The sequence below is a fragment of the Marmota monax genome, unplaced genomic scaffold (assembly GCF_021218885.2).
Source record: "Marmota monax isolate L192 unplaced genomic scaffold, Marmota_monax_Labrador192_F-V1.1 WCK01_AAM20220418_F8-fsc00041, whole genome shotgun sequence".
NCBI lineage: Eukaryota > Metazoa > Chordata > Mammalia > Rodentia > Sciuridae > Marmota > Marmota monax.
This window is the reverse complement of record NW_026695238.1, coordinates 13,303,451-13,323,498: the sequence shown is the minus strand read 5'-3', so window position 1 is coordinate 13,323,498 and position 20,048 is coordinate 13,303,451. Positions and strand designations below refer to the sequence as shown.

The following is a 20,048-nucleotide window of genomic DNA, read 5'->3' as shown; positions in this document are numbered from 1 at the left end:
CAGCCAACTGTGTAAGAATGACAATTTTTTCAGAAATAAGCCATTCTAGCTTAATCTCATTTTTCAAACCTCACTACAGTTTGAAGAGTAGTTGCTTTCTTTAAAACACCGCATAGCTGGGGGCTGGGGTTATGGCTCAGTGGTAGAATGCTCACCTCACATGTGCGGGGCCCTGGGTTCGATCCTCAGCATCACTTAAAAATACATAAAAAATAAAGGTATTGGGTCCAACTACAACTACAAAAAAATATTAAAAAATATTTAAAATACTGCTTAGTTGTAGGCAAAAAGTTAATCAAATCCATTATGACACAATAATTCATGAGTTTTCTCCGGTTAACCAACAACTAATCAAGTTATTTTGGGGATGCACAGTATTTTCTTTATATGTGATGACTATATTTAAATAGATGTTAAATAAGAAAGATGTTAAATAAACTTACTTAAATTTGTATTTTTCAAAATTATAGGTCTATGATTTGAGAATATTTTAAAAACAGACATGCCTTTCAGAAACGAATTCCAACTATTTATGTGACAGAATTCTTAGTCCTAGACCTCATCCCAGTCCAAGCCAAGGGTAAATACTAGAATTAGAAGGTGCCAAAATATACCATTAAACCTGAGCAGCCATTTGGTGGGTATTAGGTAGGACTATTTTGAGGTAGGCCTATATCCTCACATCCAAAGCATAAAGGCATCCAGGACTGGGATAAACTGAAAGAGGTGTCATGAAGAAAGAAAGAAAATCATTTTAAACAGTCAAATCAGATACATTTCTAAATGTATTACCAAGTGCACACTAGCCTGTGAAGTGTCTGGGAGCAAGAACCATATAGTCACATTCAATCTGCATGACATTTAGCAGTGTTGGCAACCAAATTCTTACAAAGTTTATCCAGCTCAGGTTTTGTTACAGATGAAGATGATGAACCTTGAGGGAGCTGACTCACTCAGGGAACCCCTCACTTACTCTCTAGGCAGTGACAGTATGTCACTGTTCTTTTCAAAGATTGTGACATTCCAAAGATTCCATGTGGAGTATTGGGATCTGACCAGCCAACATTACTTATCCATCCATTTCATAAATATGATCCTAAACTCCATCAATATTTTTTTTTTTCCTCCACTATTTTTTTTCTTCCTCCTCCTTTATTTTTGGGGGGAGGGGACTGGGAATTGAACCCAGAGGCAATTTATTCTGAGCTACATCCCCAGTCCTTTTTATTTTTTGTTTTGAGACAGGATCTCACTAGAGTTTTGATAATTTGTTAAGGCTGGCCTTGAACGTGTGATCCTCCTGCCTTGGCCTCCCAAGCTGCAGGGATTGGTGTATGCCACCAAGTTTGGCCCATTAATAGTTTTTAACAGTCACACTACGAAGCTAAAAACTTTTCCAGTAAGCAATTTAACTGATCTTGGTCTCTGGTACTTGCTTTGTGGGAAGCCACACTGTCATTCATGGTTTATTATTGCATTTTGGGACATGCTTGTACAATTATTCCTGTTAAATTTCTTCTGATTTTGATTCAGTATACAACATTTAAAAATTTTTATTGGCTCTCAATTCTGTTAACTAGTATATTATTAACTTTCCTTACTTCTGTCAATCATAAATCTAGTCAGCAAATCATACAGTTCTTCCTTTACTCCTTTTAAAAAGTACAAATAGATGGGCTGGGATTGTGGCTCAGCGGTAGAGCGCTTGCCTAGCACGCGTGAGAGGCCCTGGGTTCGATCCTCAGCACCACATAAAATAAAGATTTAAAAAAATATATATATATAAAACCATATAAACATTATTTTTTTAAAAAAGTACAAAGAGATCAAGGAAGACAGAGTGCTAGAACCTTCCAATTAAAGCCTGTCATCAGTTTCTTTTGTGTACAATTATTTCAACAGCCACAAGGCCACCTAACTATATTATCACTACCAATGGTGACTTACAGATTTCTTTGACCTCAAGATATACATTCATTCAATAAAAAACAAGTATTGTCAGCACTTATCTTTACTAGGTAAAATTATACTAACATTCTTTATTCTAGCCTATTTTGTTCCATCCTAGTCTCCCACTCTCTCCACTCCCTTTAAATACCGATCATAATCAACTAATTTGATTTTATAACCTATTGAATTATAGGTTATAAAATTGACAGGATGAAATTTTGATAGGATGAAACCTGAAGTTAGTAAAAGGTTTAAAAATCAACCTAAGGTAGCTGGGGCACGGTGGCACATGCCTGTAATCCCAGTAGCTCAAGAGACTGAGGCAGGAGGATCACGAGTTCAAAGTTAGCCTTAGCAAAAAGCGAGGTGCTAAGCAACTGAGTAAGACCTTGTCTCTAAATAAAAGACAAAATAGGGCTGGGGATGTGACTCAGTGGTCACATGCCCCTGAATTCAATCCCCAGTACCCCCCCCCCCCCAAAAAAAAACCTTAGTAGCTCTTTTACTAATGACAGCTATTTTATTCATAATGTCAAAATTCTCAAATTGTCATAAAACAAAGATTTTTTTCACAATTAAAGACTTGAAGTTATAGCCACATATCACAAAACATTTAGAAATGTCTGTACTATATGACTGACTAGTTTTTTTTTAATTAATTTTTTATTTATACATGACAACAGAATGCATTACAATTCTTCTTACACATATAGAGCACAATTTTTCATATCTCTGGTTGTATACAAAGTACATTCATACCAGTTTGTGTCTTTACACATGTACTTTGGATAATAATGTCCATCACATTCCACCATCATTTTTAACCCATGACTGACTAGTTTTTATGATCTTTTATCAATATAGATCTGCCATCTTTGTTTTATCTTCATGATTCATTCACAGTCAAAAGAGTTAAGAATTACATTACCACTTTTTAAGAATTAGTTTCAGAAAATGTGAACTTCCGACTATTTTAGACAAATTAGCACTGTATTTTAATGGTTGATGTCCACATTTTTAAAACAGTCAATCTTCAAGGATAGAATTATAATCTATTTTAATTCTGGCTAAATTTATTACCTGTTTTGCCACAGACTTGTGCAAACATAGTCCATATGATCAAGGGCAAACATCATGGTTTTTCCCATTTTTGCAAATAAGAAAGGCAAATAGCCAATCTTGCCCTTTAAAAAAGATAATTCCTTAAAAATGATGCTTAATTCAAAACATGAATTGTAAACAAATGAAAACTTTGAAACAAAGTTCAAATATGGTAAAAAAATAACGCCCTTCAAAAATTATTTTTGGGTCAAAGAATTAAAGTATATTAAAAATGCTATGATTCTAAAAAGTTATATTCAAGAAAGAGTGGTAAAACAATTTTTATTTTTTGCTTTTAGTCATTCCAATGAAGTGTATTTTGAGAAAAAAAAAATTCTTTTTAAAATTTATAACCTTAAACTTACTTCTATAGGATCAGATATAATCCTGGAAAAAAATCACTCTCCTTCAAGGTCCAAGCATTACTATTTCTGTTCTGGCCAAATGCCCACAAAAGCACAAACATGTCACAAAACCAGCCAGAGCTAAATCACCATAGTTGGAGATATGAAAGTTTGTTTTCTTTTTGAATTGCTCAAAGGCTGCTGTATGGTGGTATTTAGTGTACATAGACTGTCCAGCATTAGTATCCAGAGTCACAGAATGCACTATTACATGGGCCCTTTAGAGAATTATGTAGAACATTCTACCGGGGATAATTTCTTTGAGAGTTCTCATAACCAGTCATATATGCTGCCCACCCTCCACAGCAATGCACCAACTGACATCTGAAGTCTTGATCCTAGGTTGAGAAAAGAGTTTTCAATGAAATAATGAGGCTAAAAAAACAAAACAAAACAAAACAAAAACCCACTTAACTTCAGAGGAAGTAACCATACCTCAGTTGTCAACTGAGTACCAGAATCAAATACAAAAGCTCTTGTTTGAGCTTTTGAAGGAAAAAAATTCCCAATCATACAACCAAAACTCAGCTCATGGACAGAAGAGAACTTAATGACACAAAGCCTAGTGAGGATACAGGTACACACAGAGCACTTAAAATCTATGCAACACTAATACACACCCCATTTACCAGACTGCACGAAAAAAGTGATGAGTAGCAAGTTCAGAGTGTAGACACACACTGTGTGCTGAAGGTCACAGACATCAACAGAGGAGATGCTTCCTGTACTGCCTCTCAGAGACTGAAAACTTTGGATAAGAGCCAGAAAAATGTATTACAATTGACTGTAGAGCTTTCTGCAACCATCTGAACTATGATAAGAAAATGACAATTATTTTGTAATTTTGTCAAGCTCTGGTAGGCAATAAAGTATCAAGTGACAAGGAAGGCAAAAGGTGAAAAACTCACTGTAAGCCCAAGTGCTGTTTACAGAATAACCACATGCCTTCTTTTATTGCTCACAGAACATTCCACTCTTTATGGAGTAGTGCTTTGCAGGTAAGTGTTGACATCATAATATAGTCAAACTGGAAAGTTTGCTTTTAAATCTTAAAGCTGTATCTAAAATGCACAATAAAAGCATCTTATATCCAAGGGAGCATAAAAAGTTAAATTCTAGTGGGAGGTCCCCAAACAGAATGGATAAATTTATTTACATTAAAACTTATTTTCCTCTACAAATTTTGAACACAGGATTTCATCTTTAGTGAATTCTAGCCAAGGAATGCTATCAACCATAAGTGATTGTGATGACTCAATATTTGTGAAAGCTCTGTTATCTACAAATACCAAACAACCCAAACAAATTATCATTCCTGTACAGACCAAAAAAATCTACCTTCTTGATTTTTAAGTTTCTCTCAAATGTTGGGGTTATTTATTAACCATACCATCAACTTGTCAGAATCACAATGGTTTTAACAGAAGTCATACTGATTAAAATTAGGTTTCTGGGAAGGAGGTGAATAGGGTAAGCGTGTTCCATAACAGTGGGAAATTGGTGATGCAGGCTCTGAAATTTTTCCAAACTAAAACTGCATTAGTCGTTCTGACAGCAGCTTTTAAATCTTGTTCTAGCTAAGGTCTGGAGCAGGGAAGGGTTTACTTCTTTTCCAGCCCAAATACCTCACTTCTATCAGTTTTATATATTAGGCTTTTATACCAGATTTAACAAATATTTAACAACCACCATTTTATGACACGAAACAACATCCACTGAATATGCCTGTGTCATGGACATTATTATCGGAGGAAAACAACGACCTGGCCTCCAAGTCAACACACATAACTAGATTTGAAATCAAGTCCAGGTTAAGCTCCTTGATTTTCAAAGGTAGCTATTAGTGCTGCCATCAGCTCAGCTAATTGTTAAAGCCAGAGCAGTGACCAGATTATAACCTTGGTCCTCTCTTTTTTTTTTTTTTTAAAGATAGAGTGAGAGAGGGAGGGAGAGAGAGAGAGAATTTTTAATATTTATTTTTTAGTTTTCGGCGGACACAACATCTTTGTTTGTATGTGGTGCTGAGGATCGAACCCGGGCAGCACGCATGCCAGGCGAGCACGCTACCCTTGAGCCACATCCCCAGCCCCCCTTGGTCCTCTCTAGATAACCAATTTTAATAAAAAGTTCACTGGCCTACAGGGCCACACTCCAGATCAATACTATCTTTTATGTTTTATGTTAAGATACCTTAAACTTTAACTCAGGTACTTCATTTTTACAGATACTATAGAGATTTGAGAGATGTATACTAAGGATTTGGAGCCCATATTAATAAAAGATCCACAGAGTCTCACTGCCTGGAAGAATTATGCTTCTCTAAAGTGGTCAGTTTTGACTTTTAATCTAACAGTATCAGAACTAATCTTGTTTCCTTCTTTGTTCTAGCTACTCAAATTTAAAGCCAAATATATGGGTTCCATCTAGCTAGTGTAAAAGACATGCATTTGTTTGTATACTAACTCTGCCCAGGAATCATTTTATTTATTGATCCTTATCCAAGTATTTGGGGTGAGGAGGAGGACAGACAGAAGGGGGATGTAGAGTAAAAGAAGAAAAAGCATTCCTAATTTCCTCCAGGGTTCCTTAAAATGGTAGCTAAGTGTATTAGCTTTTTGTCACTATAACAAAATACTTGAGACAAGCTAACTATGAAGAAAAAAATGTTTCTTTAGCTCAGTTTTGGAGGCTCAAAGGGCATGGTTATATCAGCTCTGACCTGATGAGGCCCCCTTGGCTGTGTCACATTATGGTAAATAGCAATGGTAGGAACAAGTGCAGGAGCAAGTGATTTATCTTAAACTGGAAGCCAGAGAGAAATGGATAGGGTCTCCTTTCATGAGAACTACCATAATTTGTTAAGGGACATGCTTTCAATGACCTAAGGAGCGCCCCAAACACCCCACTCTTAAAGGTCTCACCAACTCAACATCACCTCCGACCCATGGGCATTTGGGGAAACAAATCAAATTCAAACCACAGAAGGGGGAAAAAAGAAAAATCTAATTTGAGCATGAGGGTATAGTTTTCCACCATGATAATTTTGTTAAATACTGAAAGATCTGTTGTCAATTCTTCCATTTTCTTGTTGAGGTGGATACTGGTAACAATGCTAAAGGGACATCATGTCTGGGTGTAGAGGGGCTCTAATTTCATCATCCAGGGAAAGCACATTAAAGCAATCAACATGTGTGGTCCACAGCAAAATAAGGGGACTTTGATAATTTTTCTTAAGAGCCCAATGATTTCTATCCGTAACAGTGGTCTAGGCTTCTTTGTACTTTGAGATGTCCAAGGTTGTCCAAGTTTCTCCATCACTCAAAGAATCTCTACTGCAGTGTGCAATGCCTGTTGAGTTCCCATCATTCTCTTTCTGATAAATAAGAAAAATTAAAATTATTTCCAAGTCTATTCAACATATTGTTCAAGCCATTACTGTACATGAGGCATTACAGACATTAAGGTTTAAATGCTCCCTTTATAGAAAATTATGTTATTACCAGGTATGCAAAATATATTCTACTCAACTATGGTAAAAAAAAAATCCCATTAATAAATTAAAATAATGGCTGGGCTGAACTTGCAAACCACTATTCCACAGCCTATTCTCATCTCTCCAAGGAAACTTAGGAAAGCAATAATACAAATGGAGATGAGGATGACAGGAAAAGGGACAGGCAAAGAGCACATAGTAAATGAAAAATCAGTTGTGTATAATGTCAAATGTACCAATCAACAAATATCAGTGGTTTAAACCAAAAGATCAATAATGCTGAAAAATGTCCCACCCTGGGATAGCCAACATTTCAGTCCTTCTTTCTATATTCTGGGGTGGAGGGTTGAATGAATATAAATGAAGTGGCTTTTTAGGCATGAGTAGAATGCCTTTAGGATCACATGATCTAGTCCTTTGAAAATGCCCCTGAGACCCGAAGGATATCTGTGACCAGAGGCTAATATTTGAGATAAAGGACAAAATAAGAGTAGGAACAAATATGTGGCCTGGGGCAAATGACCAAAGAATTCCATTAAAATTTTATCCTGGACACCTAAACAAACTGGATAACAGGTTAAGATAACATCAGTAATACTTTCCTAGAAAGATCATGGGGTCACTCTATATTTACCAATACCCCTCCACCAATACCCCAGGTCCATCATGTAGCATTCACATAGCTCCTGTGGGTGGTGCTACAGTCTTTATGAGCTAATCCCCTGCTGGCTCCAGAAAAGTAACTAAAGAGGAGCTAGACATTTAACCTAGGTCAGTCTCTATCCAGACACTACAGTTCCATGACAGAACACACTGAAATGTAGGTGGCCAGGTTTTCTTAACAGGTGGAGAAATCTGGTCTGCACAGAGAGGACAGGGTGAATGGGCAGAGAAATACAGTAAGAAATGGATCACTGCAATGATATTTGTTACTGGTTCCAGGCATTTTGGGATCCAGGTTCATCTCTGCCTCTTCTCAAACCTTGAGTCTTTGATTCTTTCCTAAGATAAAATTTTAGTAAGTCCCCACTTTGTTGGAAGAAACAAAGAATTCCAATTAACACAGGGCCATTTCCTAGGCCTTACTCCTCAGTACTCTGGAGGAGTGGGAAGCTCTAAGAGCAGGGCTCAGGTATTTTTCCTCTTAACCTTCAGAGAGCCAAACTGGCCCATTGGAAAAGGAGAGTGGCACTGTTTTTGACTCCACATATTCTGCATACCTAACTTTTGAGGCTGGATATCTAAAATATGTCATTAAAGAACAGAAAAAAAGGGAAAACATGAAGCAATAAAAGTGTGAAAACATCTGTTTATTCAGTGAGAATACAGTTCAAGATTACATAAGGAAATGCAAATTAAATGCAGCCCCCCTCCCCAACAATGATAAATTGAACTCAAGATAATCTTGTGAAACTCTTTCCCTTGGATATGTGGGCTCACGAACTTGGAAGGCTTATGAAAAAAAAAATCAACAAAAAATTACGTAAATATATAGGTATATGAATACTGGCACATTACCCTCCTTTAACAGCCCTTTCAAGTGTTACATGGCAAGAGCATCCACCATTTAAAACTGAACTCCCCAACTTTGCTTTCAGTAGTTATCAGAAGCTTTTATGTGTCAGAGGAAGAATTTGTTTATATTGAGAATCTTTCAAGTTTCTGACCTGAAGTCAGAAACATTTTAAAGTTTGACGTATTATAACATCATAGCTCTCACTCAGAGAAAAATGAAGGAGTCCTCTATAAACCCTCTGGTTCTAGAATTAGTGCTCCAAAATCAAGCTATCCTAGGGAGAGACACCTGAGGACCTGATGGACAGCCATGTATATTAGTAGCAAACAACAACAATAACAAAAGAGCCAAAGGGGGTCATGACAACTAGTTTTGGGACTGCTAAATGATAAAATTACAATATATCCTCCAAACTTACGCAATGTGAGAGAAAAATGAATAATTATGTTCAGGACAACAGACATAAATGTGTACTTTCCCTGGCAAATTATAACATTTGTTTACCCTTACTACACTGTCACTATCTTGAGTAGAAGCCGACTTTTCAATTATGTTCACATTAATGTCCCAATCTAATAAGGACAAAGCATTCTCCACTTAGAGCAGGGCCTAGCAGGGTCACCTTTACATAAACTCTTGTTAGGGATGCTGAAAAGAAGTCTCTCCCAGCAATTTGATATTCCAAATCAGTCAACACTTATAATTTACCAATCTTAAGGAAGAATTCAGCTGTGTCATGAAATAACTCTTCAATCTCCAGCTAAGCATGCTGATCATGGCCAGGTGGTTTCAACTAGTTGATATTTCCCCTACAGGCACACACTTCATTATTATCATGATTCATTTCACCCTGCTCTCACTGCTAAAGAATCAGAATAGACTGATTTAGCACATCAAATTTCTCCCAAAGTCTTTGAGTTCTTCCTCCTCCCCCAAATCTTTTGAGCTATAATTTTACCCTGGCTTATGCACCTTCTATTTGAAAAATTTGTAACTACATTTTCATGCATACCTAGAGAGCAAGGGACATTTCATGTGCTCTCAACCATGTGAAACACTAAATGAAAATCAGGAGTGCACACAGTATTTGTGTGCACATGAGTTTTGAATAAAAATAAGGTGGAAGGTATCTCCTAAAACCCAAGTGTGTAAAACTGATTTTGAAACTGTAAAACTGAGTTCCCCTGTTCAGGAGACTACTATTTTCATAACACCAATTTGTTATTTTGGGTTGTTTTTCCAGAATCTGGAATACATAGGATAGTTTTAAGATTTTCAGTTTTAAAAAAGAGCATATAATATCTATACTGTCTGGGTTGGGAGATCCCATTTTGGTTTGGAGGCTGTGACCTTTGAGATAAGCATTCCATGATTAACAATCTATCTATGTGCTCTACTTCTTAAGACAATTCTGAAAAGCTACCAGTTCTACCTCCATCATAAGATCTTGTCTTGTTCCTTTTCCCTCTTTATTTCTTCTTTCCTCTTCTCTACAAACATAACAAAAACCTCTGTAAAGATAGTCTTGACCTTTTTAAACACTTATGGGTGTCTACATACATATCCCAGGCTAAGCCCACAAATGCCTCTCTGGTCTTCTTTCTACTACATTTAACTTAAAGAGTGGAGGAGCTTCTATTAAATAAAAGGAAAATATTCCCCAACCCTCTAAGGCTTCTGTGAGGAAGAAGAGCCACTTTCCATCATTTCAGCATCCAATTACTCATTCTATGTGAATAAGACCAAGACCAGCTCTTGTGTAAACAAATGGGTTATGAATAATCTCAAAGAACAGGGAAGAATGATTTTAACAATATAAAACTAGGAAATATTTACTTTGCTGTGTGCACATACAGGAAGATGTTACCAGTTCCTTGTTCCTTCTCGCCTACTTGTGAAGATAGTGTACAAGAATGCAGATCACCCTATCTGTGGCTAATCTGCCACATACCTCTTGGGAAAAGTGTATTAGCCAGTTATATTCTGACAACACGAACGTAAATAGAATGATCTTGTACAAACATCAAAATAATTTCAGTTCTAGAAGATATTCCAAATTAAATTGTATGATTTAACATTTTTTTTTAATATAATCTCAATTAACAGAATCCTATCAGGAAATAAAATAGCTAATAAATTGATGGGAACTTCTGGACACCAACACTTAGCCAAGGACTGTTCAAAAAAAATCAATACTGAATCCAGTCTCCATGATTTATGTATTCTATCTTTTCCTTGTTTGAAAAAAAGAGTACCTTAACTTCTCTAATCTTCCTGTAAGTCTCCTTTTCTTCTCAGCTCCTAAAAGATCACTGATAATAACTCAGTGATATGAAAGTCCTCTCAGTATCCTGGGATATAACATATTGGGACCAGAGACTTGAGTCATTTTTGTACCAGAAATTTTCTGTTCCAGGATGATTCTACATTCCACTAGCTTGTGGTAGAGACAGCAAAGTTGGGTAAGTTACAAATTCAAGCTCTGCAATGAGGGTTTCAAATCTAGGGCCTCTTCCTGTGCATAACTTCAGACCAATTACTTAGCTTCTTTTTCTCAGTTACTTGTATCTGAAAATACAAAGAAACAAATAGAATTCTTATAGACTTAAATGAGGTAAATATCTATAGAGGCCTTAAACAACATACCAGCAGCTGAAATATATGTGTACGCTGGCAATTATTTTATTCTTTTTGCCTCATTTTTCCTGCTAGCACTACTAGAGAATCTTTAGGCTATTTTCATACTCAATTGGCATATGCCAATGATACTGATCAGAATCTCTAATTTCAGCCCCTTCAGTTACTGAATACAAATAGGTAATAAAACAAACAAACAATCCAAGAAACTTTTAATCCAGGCCTAGTAAACTCAAATACCCCAGCAGATGACAGAAATATATGAAGCAACAGCTATGGTTAAGACAAGCACTGCCCCCCAGCATTGTTATTCTCCTCTAAATATCTCTTTTCCTATGTCAGGTCACAAAATTAACCCCCAGTAACAGTAGAAAATATCAAGGATGGGAAACTACAAAACAAAACAAAAACCCAAACCTGTAGAAATGGAGATAAAACAGGAAATATCAACTTTTACCTCACTTTTTAGTGAATTAAAACTACAAACATGCTAAATTAATCACTGATATAAATATGTACATATTTATATTTAATTACATGCTTACTTTAAATTTAAGATATTGTTAAAAAAGAATAATTTTAAAACGTACGTAATAATACAGCATAAAGTTCAGTTACTATGAGGCAAAACAACTTAAAGTGGGCCCTTTTTGCTATTTTAAAACTTACGGCTGATAATCACATCAAACTGTTAACAGCCCTCTACACATCAAAAGTCCAGATTCACTTGCCGGCAACTTTTTAAAGTCATAAAAATATTTTTGGAAATACTTACAGTACAGCAGAAATTTTGAGAGCTTTAATCTTCATAAAAGCTAATGTGTACTAGGTGTACAGAACACATCAGACACACTGCAGAGCTTTTCTTGCTGAATCTCAAAACTATGCACGTTTGTTTTATACTTTCTACTGTACAGAGGAGAAAGCTAAGGAAAAATGAGTACTGAATATCCTGCCCAGCAATGCACAATTAGGATTTAAATCCAGAATCCTTAAGGTCAAAGTCTCTTCTTGTCTTATCAACATTGAGCTTTAGATTTTTTTCTCTTATAAAACAGTCTCTATGATATATTTTCATTGAACCATCCTGTGAGTTTGTAAATTCATGTAAATTCGCATTGTTCCTCAAATTGCATAGTTATTTTTAGGAGCTCATAACAAACATTATCAAATAAAATAGACATAGTAAGGCCTAAAAATTGTTTCATGAAATTTCTATCAGTATTGAAAGTATGTGTGAATGTATTAGGCCCACTGATAAAAAATGTAACTTCTTACTATGGGTTGAAGTTTAAAAAAAGAAAAATGTACTTGAAAAGCCACTGAGCTAAAGTGTTTACTCTTTTCCTTAACTGAAAATAAATTATTCTAACCTTACTTGAATTCCAATTCTTATAAAAGTCATCAACCAATGAGAAAATAAATGCTTTGAACATCATACTACTAAGAGTACAAATAGGAGCATTTTCCAAAATCTGTTAGACTAGAATCCCTCTTCAAGATGTTTGTATTTCCTAGTGAAAGGGGTGTCCTGACTAAATAAACTTGGCAAACTGGGAAACACTGCACTGTTTCCTTTGCAAATAGTCATAGGCATACTATTAAAAATTCTGATACGCTCTGCAGAAACACAGTAACACAAAAACATCAAAAATAAAACTGGAGCTGGGAATGTAGCTCAGTGGTCGAGTGCTTACCTTGCATGCGTGAGGTCCCAAACCAGACTCTAGTAACAACCCACACACATAAATACAAAATAATCTGAGCTGGACATGGTGGTGTGCATTGGTAGTCCTGTAGTCCTAGCTACTTGGAAACCTGAGGCAGGATTACTTGAGTTCAGGAATTCAAGGTCAGCCTGGGCAACCCAGCAAGAACTCATCTCAATGACAAAAATAAAAACCAAAATAAAAATGTAATTAACTGTATTTAATCCAGTGTTTCCTCAAGCTAAATTTTACCCTGGAACTACTTCTACCAGCAATTAATGGAAAACACTGTGTTATATGGAACTTACCTGGGAAAGGGGGAATCCTAAGCATCAGTCATTATTGATTATAGTGCATAGATCATTTTCAAAAAAAAAAAGCATAAATAGAGCAGAGATAAATAAACCAAAACTGGATTGTTTAATATTCATCTCTGCTGACTAAAAGAGAAGTTTTAATCATACCATCACATGGATATATCACTTAACAGTTACAGAAACAATGTATTAAACCCTGAAACACAACATTATAACTCCCATATGAAGACTGAACAGAGGGGAAAAAATGTAAGTAAAAGAATTGGAGCCAAAAGGTGATTTATACGGGCTCATGATAGTGACCTGAGTTCCTGTCTCCATGTTGGGAGACTCCAGAAGTAAATTAACTGGTCCATACTATGCCATCAAAGCAGGAAAGAGTTGTTTAGACAGACCAAGAACTCCCTGAGGCCAGACACTTAGAATAATAACCTGCAAAACAAACAAAAAAAACCCAACTGTGTGTGGATCAAGCTAATTAATAGTTATTTGAGGAGCTATGAATACTCATGGTACTAAGTATCACCCTCATTTCTTATAGGTTATAGTACCCTAGGCTAGCAAAGACTTGACATCTAAGCTAGCATTCCACCTTTACAAAGGTAAAGGATCAATAGCAACTACAGCCAGGCATGGTGGCAACGCCTGCAATCCCAGCAGCTAGGGAGGATGAGACAGAAGGACTGTGAGTTCAAAGCCAGCCTCAGCAAAAAGTGAGGCGCTAAGCAACTCAGCGAGACCCTGTCTCTAAATAAAATACAAAACAGGGCTGGGGATGTGGCTCCGAGGTCGAATGCACGTAAATTCAATCTAGGGCACCCCTGCCCCCACCACCAAATAGCAATTATAGTCAAAGAATACTGCCTTAGGACTGCTCTTTACATCTCCAATTTGATTGTACATATTTAGTTCTTTCTTTTCCACTCTCATTCCCACAGTTAATGTTTTCCTTTTCCCAAAACAAACAGCTCATACAACTTCACTATACAATTGTGACAATGAAACTCATGTGAGGCTTGAGGATTTGTTAATCATTACCTGACTAAATTTGCACTTTACAACCATATAACATTTAATTCTTAACTCCGTATTTCATAAGTACAAAGGTAGAAAACTGGAAAATATACATTTTGATGTTGTTCACATCTACCCCAAGCAAAGAACTTCAGTGCTGTGAAATAACTCCAGGCATATGACCAACGGGGAGAAAAAAAATGTTAAAGCGTGGTCACATGATATAAAGTTCTCATAAAGAAACAGACTTCAAGACCACAGCAAAACCAGAGATTACCTAGTACAGGAGAAAAGGGCAGGTCTTAAGCCCACACACATGATCATGGAAAATAAGAGCAAGAAAGATTTGAGGGGTTTTGAACCTAGGCCCCTTTGTATAATAATGGGAATACTGAAGCCTAGAGAAGTGGAATTACTTGTCTAGGGTGACAACATGATTAGTCATTGAGTCAGGACCCAGCCCGGTTAATTCCCAGGTTTCTGCCCTTCCCACTATAACATAGGCCTCCTATTCTCACTACAAGACTAACATGAAAAATAAACACTACCTTATGGTCTAAATAAACTATAAACCACTAATCAAATTATGACTCTAAAACATTTAAAATACACCATCTCGTTTAGGATTATAATGTGTGGGTACTGTTTGGGAACCTATTAAAATCCTCAATAGAGTCTATTTATAACCCTCATGCTAAATCAAAAATGCTCAGCAAGAAACCAAGACCCTATGAAGGAAAATAAAACTATTTCAGATAAGAAAGTCACGCCCTATTGCAGGGAGCACACATTTTGAAATGAGGGAGATCTGAGTTCCAATCCTAGCTCAACGATACAATATTTGTGGAAGGTCCCACACTTTGGTTTCCCATCTGTAACGATGCTGGGCAGAATACAATTTACCTAGGATTTTTTTTCATCTCCTTGATCCTTTGTCCATTTCAACTCTTAACCTCATACAGCTGCCCCTAAAACTTGCCAACTACATCACAAATATGAGTATCAGTGTATTAAACCATTAAAAAAATCATGTGCCAAAGAGCATTTAACATATTGTAAATACAATCTTTGTACATGTGAATGGAAACGTTTGAAGACATTATTGCACAAAGAATAAAAATTTCTTTCATGCAAACTGCATGAAAAGTAGATCTGGCTCAAGATCCAGTCCTGTGGCAAGTGACTTCACTTTGTAAAAACTTCTGCAAAATTAATTGAACATTGTTCTATTTACAGTGGGTCTCAGTATTCCCACCTGAAGAAAGAACCATTCCAGTTAGTTTCTGAGGTACTAAAGTTTCTTCCACCTGGAACAGTCCATTATTACCATCACAAAACTTTAGATGTCTGGGCATTTGATATATGCCAGACCCTGCTCTAAGTACATTAGATGTAGCAACTCATTTAATCTTCTTACAACTCTTTTAGATGTGGTCTATTATTTTTCTCATCCAAGGAAATTATTAGAGAGATGTTAAGGAATTTGTCTAACATTGTAGAACTCAGAAGGAGGGGTGAGGGTTCAAATCCAGTGAACCAGCCTGCACCTATGGTTTCAACACCAGAGTTAATACTGTACCTCCAAATTCTATGAATCCAAGAGTGGGCCTTATAGATATATGAACAAAAACCTGTTCATGCTATTTCTTCTGTGTGCCTAATTACAGCTGATGTGTAATCTGTGGAGGGAGAGAATAGGGACCAATATGTTAACAGTACCTGTAAAAGAGCAAGCTATAGTTCATTAGAAAACATTATAAAGTATCAACTTAATTAAGATCAAGCTATTTTTTGTTTCTCAAAATTTATTTTTTGTTTCTCAAACAAACATTTCATCAAAATTCATCAAAGTATTGTGATGTTTTAACATTATCTTATTTCCTGGTCCTCAACAATTTATCTGATGGATAATGCTCCCAAGGAGACTGCCACCACATACACTAGGCTTTCTGCCTTTCTAACATGTATTTGAAAATGCTTACATACACAAAAACAAGAAAATATAAAACTACAAGTTAAAACACCATGTAGAATCTCTGTACCAAAATCTGAAGCCAGTCACAATCTAGTCAGGATTATATAAATAGGTATGTGGCAGACATGATCAACATAAATGGCCAGGGCAAGCTTTACCTCCCTTCTCTGGGGCCACTTCACACCTGACTGACCTTTTCTAATTCTCTGCATGCCATTCTCCCTTTCTCTGCTAGCTTAACTTCACAGCTGCTATAAACCACAATTCTGTCCTCCCCTCATCCCTTTCATTTCAAGAGAAAAGTTAAAAGCACAATCAGACTATGAAGCTCTGAGAGACAGAAATGGCACAATGGAGGACTGCACACACACACACACACACAATAAAATGCTGATGGTGACAAGTTGTTAACTTGCAACCTCTGTTCTGCTACCCAGTACCACAATAATTCCTCTCACAATCCTTGGAGGGCCTGAGAAACAGAAGCAAAACATCTATCATTTTATTCCCAAACTAATCTACTCTACAAATGATAGTGGAGAGAATATTCACCCATTTTTCCTCTCGCCTCATATTCCAGACAGGTAAATGGCTGGGGTCCAGTTCCATAAGCACACACAAAATAAGAAAGCTCACACAGTCCAATCCCTTCTTTAAAGAAGATTCCACTACCAGTCTTCTCTTGATCAAAGTCAAAAGAGACTGATGACTACATCCTTGTGCAATTCTTAGGCTATTTGGCTTGATCTGCATTCATACAGATTCAAGATCTTTACTCCTCAATAATTAAATAACAATGGAAGTCACAAGCAATTTAGCCCAGAGTTTCACAGATTTTGTCTACTTCCCTTCAATTTTATCACATTTTATACATTTCACTTTTTGTTTGTAAAAACCAAAGTTTTACCAACCAAAATTTTTGTCATTACCCATACTAATCAAGTGATCACATTCCTCTATGTATAACACCCAAGGACAGCCTTAAAATCAAACTCCTAATTAACATGAGCCATGGAAAAGAGGCAAATGGATTTTAAAAATAGAGTGAAAAAAGAAACACCAACAAAGGTATCAAAAGACACTACCTAACATTGAAGTTCTGTCCTATGATTGGATTTTATTTTTTCGTGACGGAGGAGTGTAGTTGGAAGTGTGTATGCCTTTTTATGGCCGATAAAAAGTTGTGAATTAATTGTCAGTGATCAATCTGGAAAAAAGGCTCTTGGGAAAGTATGGAAGTAACTACATAAATCTATAATCTCACAAAAGTTAATTGAAAGAATAACCTTTAGTAAATACTCCAAAGTAATGCTATAAAAAAAGATATAATAAAACTGTTTTAATACAAGGACCTGCAGTCTAAAATGCTAAAGAACCTAAGTGAGCTGGCCTTAAAAAAAAAAAAAAAAAAAAAAAAAAAAAAAAAGCTGTGTAACTATAGAAATTCATTTCATAACAAATTCTTTAATAAAATAGGCATTTTATTAAAGAAATGCCAATAGAAAAAAATGCATCTAGTCCGGTCTTTGTGGTGTCATTATCAAAAAGTGTTAACCTATAGAGACTGTTTCAGAGGGGTAAGTGGAGATGAAAAGAGTCACTGCACCACAGTGTATGGGAGACAGTGTACCAGCCTTGAGAGTCATCTTTCCATAGTACCCTTCTAGAAGTACATCTGCTCATATGGCAAAGACCTGCACAATCTCTTCCATAATTCATAATCACATGCCTCCCACCAAATAAAGTTTATTCAGTAAGCAATAGGATCCAAAATTTAAAGAGATGTTAATAAACAAAGATGTTAATAAACAAAGAAAAAGACTGGAAAGAAAATAAGCAAAAATGTTAACAGTAGCCAGATTTAAGTGGTAAAATTAAGAAGATTTTTTTAAAATTAAGTATTTCTGCATTTCACAAATTTTTTACAAAGATCATGCTTTACTTTGATAAACAAATTTTTAAAACTGAAAAAGTTGGCATTTGTTTTTCACACACACAAATAAGTGCTTACAAAACCTAGAAGCTACTTCTATATTGCAGACTTCAAAGACAGCTATTATTTACCAGTAATTACCCCCCCCCCAAAAAAAACCAACACCCACAAAACAGAGCTAAAAAAATTCACTCTGGCTCTCCTATAAAGTTTTTTCATAACTAAAAACAGAAATTTTTACCTTTCTAGAAAAAGGTCTATGTTTAACTTTCAATCCCACAACATTGGTAACACTGACTTTTCACAAATGCCCTCTTAAAGAAGCAATTCAGGTTTAGCTCACTGTAGACACCTATTATACAGTGCAAGGAGTTTTGATGCATTTTAGGGAACTCGACAACAAAATCACCTATTGTGCAGATGAGCTTATTTTAACAGACATCTTTCCCTTACCTCTTAAGAGACTAACATCTAGTGAACATTTTCTGTAAGAGGTACTGTGCTTGGCCTGGATGCGGATTTACTTAAATATCCATCCGGGAAGCTGTCAAAAATCGATCTCAAATTGCATTATATTCAATGGACAGAATGTCAACTCCTGCCTGGGCCTCCTCCACTCCTTTCTTTCACAAGAGCGCCTTTAATATGCCCTAGCCTACATTTCCGGGCTCATGAGTCACTGAGAAATGAGCTCTAAGTTTCCCTTAGAACGTCGCTCTAACAGCAACTCCACAGCATTCAAGGATCTGGCCCCCAAATACCTCTTTAGCCCGCCCCACCCCACCCCACCCCACCCCACCTCAACACAACAAACTCGAATTATCTACGATTTCTAAAACTACGCCTTTGTACCTTTGTCCTCTAGCTTTGCTGGCCCTGGACATACATCTCTTCGGCAACCCTCCCCAACCGCCTCCAAATCCCTCCCAGGCCTTCAGGACCGTGTTGGGCGCCGCCTCGCCCAGGAAGCCCTCCTAATTTATGCTAAGGCGGAAGCGATCGGCCGGTGCGGTCTTCCCCCGGGCACCTTTCTAGCCCCGTGTCTGGTCCTTTCACAGGACTTATCGCCTCCTTCCTGGTATCGTGGTTATTTGTGGACTGCTCTTATCTCCCACACCAGAGCGTAAGCTCCTCGGGGGAGGCGGCGCGGGACCCGGTTCACCTCCGAGTCCCTCCGGCTGGGACCGACTACGGGGCCCGCTCGCAGCCAGCGCTCGGGTGGCTTCAACCGAACTCAGGAACGCGCCGACCGCACAATTCCTAACCAGAAATCAGTTAGACATTTTCCCGAAATGACGGCCACAAAGATGCCATCTGCCCCCGGGAACAGGAACCTGCGCGGGGCCCGACAGCGGTGCCGGAGCCGGGAGCAGTGGGAGTGACAGTTGGCCCGGTCCGCACTTCCCTGCCCTCCCGACACTGGCCGCGGTCGCCCCACGCCGCCAGCCCGCAGGAGGGCGGCCGAGGTGACGGCAGCGGACCCGCGGCTCCCGGAGCCCGGCCGAGGCTCCGGGTGCCCTGCGCCGGCGAGGGCAGCGGGAAGGCTCCGAGAAGGGCCGGGCCCAGCCGCTCCTGCCGCTGCCGCCACCCCAGAAAATGGAGGCGGCCGGGGCTGCGGCCGGGCCCGGCGTCAGCGCCGAGAAGGGCCTGCCCGGGGGTCACTCACGGGGCTCGGCCGGGCCGGGTGGCTCCCTCTCCGCCTCCGCGTCGTCGCCGTCCCCGTCCTCGGCCGCCGCCGCCGCCGCCTCGCGCTGCTCGCTCGGTCCCCGCGGCGCGGCTCGGGCGCTCGGCCCCTCCGTTGTCTTCCGCCCGCTGCTACTCCCGGCGACGGGCTCCCGCGGCGGCGGCGGCGACTGCGCGGGCGGACGGCGGCCCAGAGGTTCTCGCGGTGGCCGCCGCGCTGCTGCGCTCGCTCGGGATGCGGCTGCGGCTGAGGGGATCGACGCCGCCTTTGCCTTCGCCTCCGCCCAGCTCCTGAAAGCTCAGTCTCTCAGACCGC

General features: G+C 38.2%; 1 protein-coding gene across 1 annotated transcript in view; it reads right to left on the bottom strand.

The window, feature by feature from the left end:
* Positions 1–19,821, bottom strand: part of Cab39 (calcium binding protein 39) — a 77,138-nt gene extending 57,317 nt beyond the window's left edge. Inside the window, exon 1 of the mRNA XM_046439669.2 lies at positions 19,716–19,821. The gene's annotated coding sequence lies outside the window, so the exon portion shown is untranslated. The remainder of the gene's footprint in view (positions 1–19,715) is intronic.
* Between the last annotated feature and the right edge of the window lie 227 nt (positions 19,822–20,048).